The sequence below is a fragment of the Myxine glutinosa genome, chromosome 3 (genome assembly GCF_964187855.1).
Source record: "Myxine glutinosa chromosome 3, kmMyxGlut1.1, whole genome shotgun sequence".
NCBI classification, from domain to species: Eukaryota; Metazoa; Chordata; class Myxini; order Myxiniformes; family Myxinidae; genus Myxine; species Myxine glutinosa.
In genome coordinates, this window is record NC_136263.1 from 128,097,437 (window position 1) to 128,107,985 (window position 10,549).

Sequence of the window (10,549 nt, forward strand, 5' to 3'; positions counted from 1 at the left end):
ACGCGCTCAAAATTACAAGTAACCGAAATTTGTTTTGTTTTAAAATAAAAACCCGAATTTTGAAAGTCGCGCTATGGCAGATCAAGACGGCTGGGTTCCGGTAGAGGAGAGTGAGGCAGGGTCGATCCAGGACCAAATTGAGGGACAAGAGGAGAGCGAAGCAGTGAGGGCGGCAGGTTCGCAAAATGGCATCCTCGCGCACGAGGTTGCGGGCGCGCAAAATGGCGCCTCGCACATGGCTACGGCGGCCGCACCCGCTGCACAAGTGGGAGGGATGGCCTAAATGCAGGCCCTCATGGAGCAATTTATGGTACAAATGCAGGCGTCCCTCAACCTGCAGAAGGACGATATGAGGGCTAATAGTGAGCAAATGAGGGCTGATAGTGAGCGATTGGGTGAGCGATTGGAGGGCCAAATGGGGGTAATGGGGTCCAATAGCGAGAAATTGAGGGAGGACATGGGGGCCAATAGCCAACGGTTAGAACAAAGGATGGGGGCCCAGATCAGAGGGTTAGGGAGTAGAATCGAGGGATTAGACAATAGATTAGGGGAAATACAGGAGGGGTTAACGGGGGTAGAAAACAGAATGGCCGCTCAAGAGAATCAAATGGAAGGGATGAAAAAGGGGTTAGAGGGGTTAGAAAACAGTATGGAAGGCAAATTGAGGGACATGAGGGACCAAGCGGAAAGGGAAGTTAAAAAATGGGGCAGCAGATAGAGGGGGTCAGAATGGGGGTAAAAACTAAATTGGATGCTCACAGGGAGGAAATGGAGCAGATGAGGGTGGCATCTGGGCAGGAGATGCAAGTGATGGGAGAGGAGATCAGAAGAGGTGTGAGTGAGGAGGTCGGAGGAGTGCGCGAGGAGGTGAGGCACTGTAAGGAGCGCATGGAGAAGGAGGTGAGAAAGGCGACTGTAAAATTGCAAGGTGGTATAGAGGAGTTGACGCTGGGAGTAGAACAACTGACAGTGGGACAAAAGGAGTTGGGGGCCAGGTAAAGAAGAACACAGCGGTAATAGAGGGTTTAAAATCGACACAGAAGGAGATGAAAAAGGACGTAGGGGTAATTAAAAAAGAGTGTCAGACGGTACATGAGGACCTGACGAGGAAAATGAACAAGGTGGTAGAGGTGATGGAGGTTAAAGAGCGGGAGGTGCGGGAGCACATAGAAAAAAATAAGGTGGAGTTAGAGGAAGAACTTAAGGGGGCGCACGAGGAGATGAAGGAGGTGAAGCAGAAATTAGAAGAAGTGGAAGAAGGGGTGAGCGAAATTAAGAAGCGACGGAGAGAGGATAAGAAAGAGATAAAGGAGGAAGTAAAATAATTGGTCCAAAGTCTGTGTTCGGATCGTGATGATGTGCTCATTAACCGGATGAGGGATTCGCAGGTGATGGAGGAGAAGCGAAGAGAAAGAGGACCCGGTGTAAGTGGTGACCAATATGGTCGTGCGTATGATAGGCCAGGTGATTTAATTAGCTTGGGGGTTGAGATGGACCCGGGTGTTCGTGAGAGGCCGTTGGTGAAGTGTGCGACAGGTCTGGTGTGCGAAAAAGGAGGTGTGGGAGAAAGTCCGACTCTGGGGTGTGTGAGGAAAAAGTGTGTGCCAAGGAGTGAGGGTGCTGTCGAGAGTGAGTCGGTCGTAGCGCGTGTGCGAGGGAGCACATGGAAGCGAGTAGTGAGGAGTGTTACGGAGGGTGTAAAGGGGGAATGCACGCCTGTGGTGAGTGTTACAGAGGATGTAATGGGAGAGGGTGTGCGAGAAAGATGTGTGACGGACAGGTGCATGGGGAAAGAGTGCGCTGTCAAAAGTAAGGAAGAGTGTACACCGGTGGTGAGTGTTACAGAGGGTGTAACGGGAGAGTGTGCGCGAGAATGGTGTGTAACGGACGGGTGCATGAGGAAAGAGTGCGCTGTCGAGAGTAAGGGTGAGTGCGCCGTCAAGAGTGGAGGTGAGAGTAGTAAGAGTGACACGGAGCGTGAGTTGGTTGTGACAGGTGAGAAAGGAAGCACACCTGGAATGGTAGAGCGTGTGTGGGAATGCACGCTGGAATTGGTAGTGAGGCACGTGGTTGGGTGTGCGAGTGAAAGCACACCTGTGATTGTCACAGAGGAGGTGACCGAGGAAGGGGCGCGAAGAGGTGTGTTGGTGAGGTGTGCGAACAACGAATGTGTGCCAAAGTGTTCGGTGGTCAGGTGTGTGACCAAGGCTGTGAGTGGAATGAGTGTACCTGGGTGTGTTAGAGAAGGTACGACGAGGAGCATGGGAACAGCTGGATGTATGGGCAAGAAAGGGGTAGCGTATGCATGTGAGCATGCAGGTGAGGCATCGACGGTAACCGGGTTAGCGGTTAGAGCGACTTATAGCCGAATCGGGCCCTCGGTGCGTGCCGGGCTTCGCGTGCCGCGAGAACCAGCGGGGATCCGAGCCACGGCGGGTTCGAAAGGACCGCCGTACGCGATCCACGCTGGGCCTCGCTTTGAACGGCCACGTCCGTGCTCCACTAGGTGGAGTGGGCAGCCCGATAGGAAGGGTCGTCATGGCGACCACTTTTTGTTGAGGCATTCCGGCAGGTCGAGTTCGGGCCATGGGATGGCTCCATGCCGAGATGGTGCGTGGGACCTCGGCCCGGGTAAACCTCCTTCCCTGCACTGAATGCGGGACGTATCCAGCCGCTGGCACCAAACAACCCGCATTCATGGCTTGGCTGTACGAAGCCGAGCTTTAGAAGTGAATTGGCGCACCGAGAGGCATTAGTAAGTAGACTGTAATGACGAGGATAGTGTTTTGGCCCCGAAATTAGAAAAACAAAATTTGATGATTGGCAAAGGATTGGCAGTAATGATTGGCAGATGATGGGTAGTGATTGGCAAATTTTTGATTTGTTGAAATTTGATGTGCAAAATTGGTAGTGGGAGATGCCCGATGTGGTGGGATGGCAACTCTGTCATCCCTCACAAACGTGGGGCAAATGCGCTATTGATTATGGGGTGTATGGCAGTGAAAACTAGCCCGGGTGGGTTAGGATATTGTGTGTAGGGATCTAGCGAAGATGACATTAGGTAACGTTAAGGTTAGTTAGTGACAAGGATACCTGTAGTGGGGACGCAGGTAGTTTAGTGTGGATGATAATGACGAGGGAGCGCAATAGTTTAAAGGGACGACTGGGAAGCGCAAGTTTCAGAGGGGAGTAGTTAGATGAGATGATGCTGTGTGAGAACTGGACAGGTGTGTGGAGCAGTGTATGAGTAGTGAGTGTTGTGGATCAGCGCGAATGCGCTTAGGGGAGAGAAGGGTGCAGGCGGCACCAAGTATGAGTGCACAGGTGTGCAAGTACAGGTGTGTGGAATACAGGGAGTATTGGAATGAGTGGTGTGGAGAGAGTTGGAGTAAGTGGTATGGAGTGGTGTGCATGGTGCGAAGGTGTGGATGGGGGAAGAGTGGACCCCTTTCACGAGTACCCGGGGCGGGTAGTGTAAGTGTTAGGTAGAGGGTATAGGTAAATTGTGGTTGGATATTGGCATTTGTGGTGCGGTTGCAGAATGGTATTGTGGATGGGTGCATTAGTGTTGTGGAAATGGCTGGGCATGTAGCCTGTTAGTGTGTGTAGTTGGTTTGGGCACTCCACCACTGTGAGGATGTCGGCCAGGTGAGGCCGCAGGTGGGCTCTGGGAGCCGTTAGTGTCAGTGGGTGCCTGAGGATCCCGGGTGTGGATCGGGCAGCTCGTGCCAGAGAGGGCACTGAGGGGGTGAGAGTGCGAGAGGGCCTTCCCCAGTTAGTTAGGTTAGGGTGAGGAGCAGGTAAGCTCGGGTGGCAACTACAGTGGTGGAGGTGTGCAGATGGGTAGACCTGCTGGGAGAGCTACACGTCACAGCCCAGAAATTGTGCAAGGGCACCGGGAGATGAATCGGGAGAGTGAGACCCCAAATTGAGAATCACCACAGTTTGGTCAATGGGAATTGGTTTTTAGAACCCATAGTGTAAGTTGGCCAATGGATTGGCAGGGAAAGACCCCGGGTAATGTAAAGTTGTTAAAGTCATTTAGGAAATAGTTAGGATTGATGAACCTGTCGCACCATACGCAGCCACTTACCTGTGGTGATGATGACTCCACACCTGTGTTCCTTTGTTCTGTGTTGCAGGAAGGGAGAATTGCTGTGTGGATTTGTGAGACGCATCACGACGTGGATGAGACATTGGGGTGATTCCATCTCTCCCTCCTTAGGAGGGACTGATGATGAATTGGTGATGGCAAATTTTGATGTTGAGTTGGAGATGGCAAATTTTGATGAGAGTTGGAAATGGCAAATTTGATTGGTTAGGAGGGAGAGAAGACGAATTTGGTTTATGGGAGGAACGGGGAAGACAGTAGGGACGTTTGTTGATGTGTAAAGTAGATGTTTATGGGTAGTGTTGTGTTTTGTGGATACAGTAAGGGGTAAGGGAGGGGCAATGTAGGTTACCTGGTGGGGGGGGGGCGTACAGTAGGAACGTACCTGTCTCACCTGGTTCCCATGTGCCCCCAGTGTGCATTACCTTACATTGCGTGCACTTTTGCGCCCTTACCACCTTGCTCACTTGTCTTATTTTGTCTCCCACCTCCGAGGATCTGGCTTTGGGGCAGAGAGAGAGGAGAGAGAGGTGCTGGCTCTGCAGTTGTGGGCCTGTACTTCCGCTGCTTGCTGCCTGGATCGATACACCATATGGACCGCAATTTTGGTGGCCGCCCACAATGGACCGCAGTTCTTTTGCGGGCAAGCACCACCCGTTGATGGACCTCTGGGTCAACGTGGCACCTATGCCATACAGGTGAACCACTTATAGTTGGCCCCCCTGACGGCCACAATTTAGAAATGGACGCAGTTGGCGCCTTTCTTTATTTCCAAGGAAGCCAGAAGGCCAAGTGCACTCCATGAAGGCAAGACCAGCGGCAGAACATCGGCCGGCTGCGACACCACCGGTGACCATGGACACTTAATTGTGCATTTTTATGAACACTTTATTGGTGCACCGGATGGTGCTGACTGTGTGTATGGGGTGGTGCTTTTGGTGATTGGATGGGGGTGCTCTGCACATTATTAAAGGCCGTAGGGCCACAGGGCACTCGTGGGTTGGTGTATCGATGCTGGCATGCGTGCTCTCTCTATGCATAACATCTGCATGTGTTCCTCAAAGAACAGGTCCTGGATCGTAGTGTAAATATCAGTGTAGTCTTGTATAAATGATGCTCCCTACCGGCTGTATTTAGTTTGAGGATTCTTTCCGCGATTCGGTTATCCTGTGGGCGTGTTTCTGTGAGGAGAAGGGTGCAACGTCGCAGGGGGACATATTTACTGATTTGTGAACATCTGTAAAACTGTCGCACTCAGGGTTGAGTTAATAGTAGAGGGAACTACATCTGAGTGCCACACTAAAGTAGGTAAAAATTTATCGGGTCGGGACGCCCCGAGGTAGAGAAGGGTGCAATGTTGCGGATATGGGATTTGGATCCATCCATATCCGCTTGTAAATATTCCCCTATTTCCTCAATACTTCCCAACTATCCCCAATCCCCCATTCCCTAGTCCCATTTTCTGTAAACAACACTCTGTAGACCCGACCTTCCCCTATTTCCCCCATTAAATGTCGCATCCAGGTCCACCGCATCTCACGTAGACAACTATAGGACATCTTGCTAGTTATTCTTAGTCTATGTCAGTTAAGGACTCGTTTCCATTAAATCTGACTCTTCGTTGCACCAGAATGTGATTGTATGGCACCGTTAGGAAGTTTAGGACCTCCCAATACCTCCCCGCAGCTCTTCCTCACGGTTCAGCAACAACAACAACAACAACAACAACGGCGGCCGCGCGGGGAGTGCGCGTCCTCACTCCGGCTTGGTTGGTAGGGGGTGTTGGGAGCAACACCAGGCTTGTCCAACGAGCCGCCATTGAACATGTGCTCGACGGGGTTACCACGTAGGGGCTCGCTGTCAGCTCCTCGTCAAGGGCGGAGCCCGGTAACCCCCGCACCCAATGGGAGCGGCGGACCGGTCCCATCTGGGGCGGAGCCAAGCAGCCGAGGGCGTGTCACTCCCCGTTGAGCATGCGCAGGAAGAGGGAGGTGACGTCAGATGCGCGCAGAGCTGAAGGAGAAAGGACGCACCCTCCGAGCGCCGAGAGACCTCCCAAAGACTGAGCTGGATCCTGTCCCTGAGCCAAGGTGCACCTTGTGCTATCGACTGCCTGTCCTTCCCTGCCATCAATCCCTGTGTAAGTCAGTCTTGTCCCGTTTGTCTGTGGTCTGCCGGGGATAAGATAAGACTGTAACTAAGTGCCCATCTTTTCTGTGTCTTTACCTCATTACCTTGTAATCTACCCCTTTTCTCCACCACCAATTATATCCTCCTCCGGAGGTCTTGAGAACTGTACCCCTTGCATCGTTTCATCTATCCCAGTCGTTGTGTCCTTTCCAATCATTGATTTAGCATAGCGCGATTTGGTCAACGTCGGGTGGAATCGGGGTCTAGTCGGGGAATAACTGTTAGATCGCGGTGGACCATCCGCTCGGCCCATCATAACATCTAATCCGGGATCCGTAACTAGTGTAACGAATTTGAGAAGTGTAACGGTTTTGGAGAAGTGTAACAATTTTGGAGAAAGTGTAACGAATGTGAAAAGTACGGTTTTGTTGTGTGTAACACCCTCGTAATGTAAATAATGGTCGCAGCCGTCCTCCTAGTTAATTCCATGAAACTTACACATAGGCCACGATATATCTTTTTAAATAGTTTATTTCCTTATTCCATGTAGGCTAAATATGCGTTTCCCACTAGATTGACTCTGCATTGTATCAAACGAAATAAGCGTAGGCCCCTTTCAATTTCCCCAATCATCTCCGCTCTCCAAAGTTCCTTTCAAAAGCGGTGCGAGTGGTGTTCAATTCCGCAAGCCGCCATTGCCCATGTGCTCATCTCGGAGAAGAGGGGGGTAGGAGCCGCCAACTCACAGGCGTGGCACGTCGTCATGATCAAAGGAGGAATCGGACAGCCCTAACAGCCAACCAGCACCGCGGTTAGCGACCCGGTAGGCGTGCCCTCGCAGCCGGCGGCTTGATTCCGCCCCGAGTAATAAAAGCGACTGGAAGGGACTGCTTTGGGAGATGGCAGGAGAGATGGCATGAGAGATGGCATGAGAGATGACATGAGAGAGGACATGAGAGATGAGCTGTGAGCTGTGAGCTGTGAGATGAGAGACGCTCCAAACCAAAAAGGAGAGATACTTGGAGAGGAAACCAGCTTTGGAGAGACGCGCTGAGAGGAGGGAGACGGCTCCACCCGAAGGAGAGGAGCAGGTGTGACCGAGCCAGCGCGTGACGTCTACAGCATCAGCAGCGTCGACGCGACCGAGGGTTTTCCCGCCAAAAACGCGAAGAATTGGGAGCTGCTACCTCCAGCCCTGCCGGTTGCAGGGACCTGACCCTGCCTCCCTCTCCAGCAACCCACCTCCGCCATTCCTGCCTGCAATTTCCCCCGTGTAAGTGTGAACGTCGTCTGTCTTGAATGTTGTCCTGGGGTTAAGTAAATTGAATAGTATAAGTTAACGATTCACTGTGTGACTGCTTCTTCCATCCATTGCTTGTGTGTGTATAATAAATCTGTTCTTCCTCCGTACTCTGTCTTTTTCTCTCTTCCTTCTCTTTCGGTCGCTTTAGAGGTTTCCCGATTGAATATCTGTGGTGCGATCTGGTCAACGTTGGGGGAGTCGGGCCAATCGGGGATCCTGTAACGGTCGCGGGGGACCATCCGCTCGGCCCATAATAACATCTAAACCGCGTCCGTAACAATATATATATATATATATATTTGTATTATATATACACTAGGACTAGGGCCAGTCAATAAGTAACATTGAAATGGCAATATAAATTTGAGAATGTAATGTGTGTTGTTGTAGATGACATATGTTATATCTATGGGTAAGAGTCATGTTTTGGCCTGTTTTAGATCTGGCAACATTGTGCGTATGACGTCAGTCGAGCAGTTTCCAAGATGCCGGCTCCCTTAGCATCATGCGCCAGGGAGGAGCAACGTTCTGTCATCTGTTTCTTGGGTAGTGAGGATGTGAATCCCAGTGAAATCCATCACAGAATGAAGATACAATATTGTTACGCATGTTTATTGCTGCAGCAGGTGTACGACTGGGACAGGAAGTTAAGTTTAAAAGTGGAGTGTCCAGTGTGGCAGATGCTGCTCGCTCGGGCCGGCCTCACACAGCCCACACACCAGAAATGGTTGCAGGAGTTGAGCTGTTGTTAAGGGAAAAACCGTCGCATTACGCTGGATGAAGTGGTCTTCGAATTGAACATTAAACCATGGTTCAGCACACAATATCATTCACAACGTGCTGGGGTTCCACAAAGTGTCTGCAAGGTGGGTGCCCATACAACTCACACCCGAACTGAAAGAACAGCGAGTGGACGCATGTGAGGAACTCACATCCCTGGACCATCTGCGACATTACGAAACAGAAGGCGACGCTTTCTTACAGCGCGTAGTCACTGGGGGATGAAAGCTGGGTCCTCTACTTTCAGCCAGAAACGAAGACGGCAAGCAAAGTGTGGCGCCATTCAACTCCACAGAAGGCCAAAAAAATTCAGCACACAGCCGTCCACTGGAAAAAGTGATGCTGACGCTCTTCTGAGATACCCGAGGCCCACTTGTAGAGCATTACATGCCCAGAGAGACCACAGTCACCAGTGGCATCATACTGCGACCTCTTTAAAAATCATCTGAAACCAGCAATCAGATCAAAATGTCATGGACGACTCACTACCTGTGTTTTGCAGCATGAGATGGCTGGGTCCCATACTACCTGTGCTGCAGCTGCAACAATCAAGGGCATGCATTTTGAGTGTCTTTCTCATCCACCCTACTCGCCAGACCTCGCCTCTTCGGATTAAAACATCTTTGGACCACTTAAAGATGCACTTGGTGGAACCACTTTCCGATCCGACGAAGAGGTCCAAGACCTGGGTCTTTGACCTTGGACAAAAGACAAAAGAATGACTGCACAGGTGTGGTATACACCATACCATGTGACTGTGGTGGAGAATATATAGACGAGACCTGAAGAACCTGAGGCCAGCGCATTAATGAACACCAGAAGGCCTTTGCGTTGTAATCACCCGGAAAGATCTGCTATCGACAAGCATGGAATAAGGGCGGAAGCCAAATAGTTCAATCTTGGTTTCATCAGACCACAGAATTTTGTTTCTCACAGTCTGAGAGTCCTTTAGGTGCTTTTTGGCAAACTCCAAGCAGGCTTTCATGTCTTTCACTGAGGAGAGGCTTCCATCTGGCCATTCTGCCATAAAGCCCAGATCGGCGGAGTGTTGCAGTGATGGTTGTCCTCCTGGAAGTTTCTCCCATCTACACACAGGATCTCTGGAGCTCAGCCAGAGTGACCATCGGGTTCTTGGTCACCTCTCTTTCCAAGGCCCTTCTCCCCCGATTGCTCAGTTTGGCCGGGGCGGGCCAGCTCTAGGAAGAGTCCTGGTTGTTTCAAACTTCTTCGATTCAAGAATTATGGAGGCCACTGTGCCTCTTGGGAACCTTCAATGCAGCAGAGATTTTTTTGTAGGCTTTCCCAGATCTGTGCCTCGACACAATCCTGTCTCTGAGCTCTGCAGGCAGCTCCTTCGACCTCATGGCTTGGTTTTTTGCTCTGAAATGCATTGTCAGCTGTGAGACCTTATATAGACAGGTGTGTGCCTTTCCAAATCATATCCAATCAATTGAATTTACCAAAGGTGGACTCCAATCAAGGTGCAGAAACATCTCAAAGATGATCAAGAGAAATGGGAGGCACCTGAGCTAAATTTCAAGTGTCATAGCAAAGGTATGAATACTTATGTAAATGTGATATTTCAGTTTTTTCTTTTTAATAAATTTGCAAAACTTTCTAAAATCCTGTTTTCTCTTTGTCATTATGGGGTATTGAGTGCAAGATTGATGAGGGAAAAAATGAATTTAAACGATTTCAGCATAAGGCTGCAACATAACAAAATGTGAAAAAAAGTGAAGGGGTCTGAATACTTTCTGAATGCACTGTGTATATATATATATATATATATATATATATATATATATATATATATATATATATATATATATATATATATATATATATATATATAAAGGAGGAGTGTCTGTGTGTCTGTCTGGATGTCTGCTTAAAACTCAAGGAACTACACATCGGAGAAAAGTTTTTGGCCACAGATTCGGAGTCAGCATAAAATCCCGGTGGTTTTTAGGCTACGTTTTATTGGCGCTGAGGAAGCGCCTTTAGCGATTGTCTTCCAGCCAGTGTAACGCTAATTCCTGTCACAGGAATTCGGAGATCATATAAGTGGGCGTGGCAGTTCCTGATTGGTTCGTGTTGGGGGAACGCCTTCTCGCTGCCGACGTGACCGTAAATTCGCGCACGCGCACTGGTGATTGGCGCTGAGGAAGCGCCTCTAGCGAATGACTTCCAGCCAGTGTAACGCTAATTCCTGTCACAGGAATTCT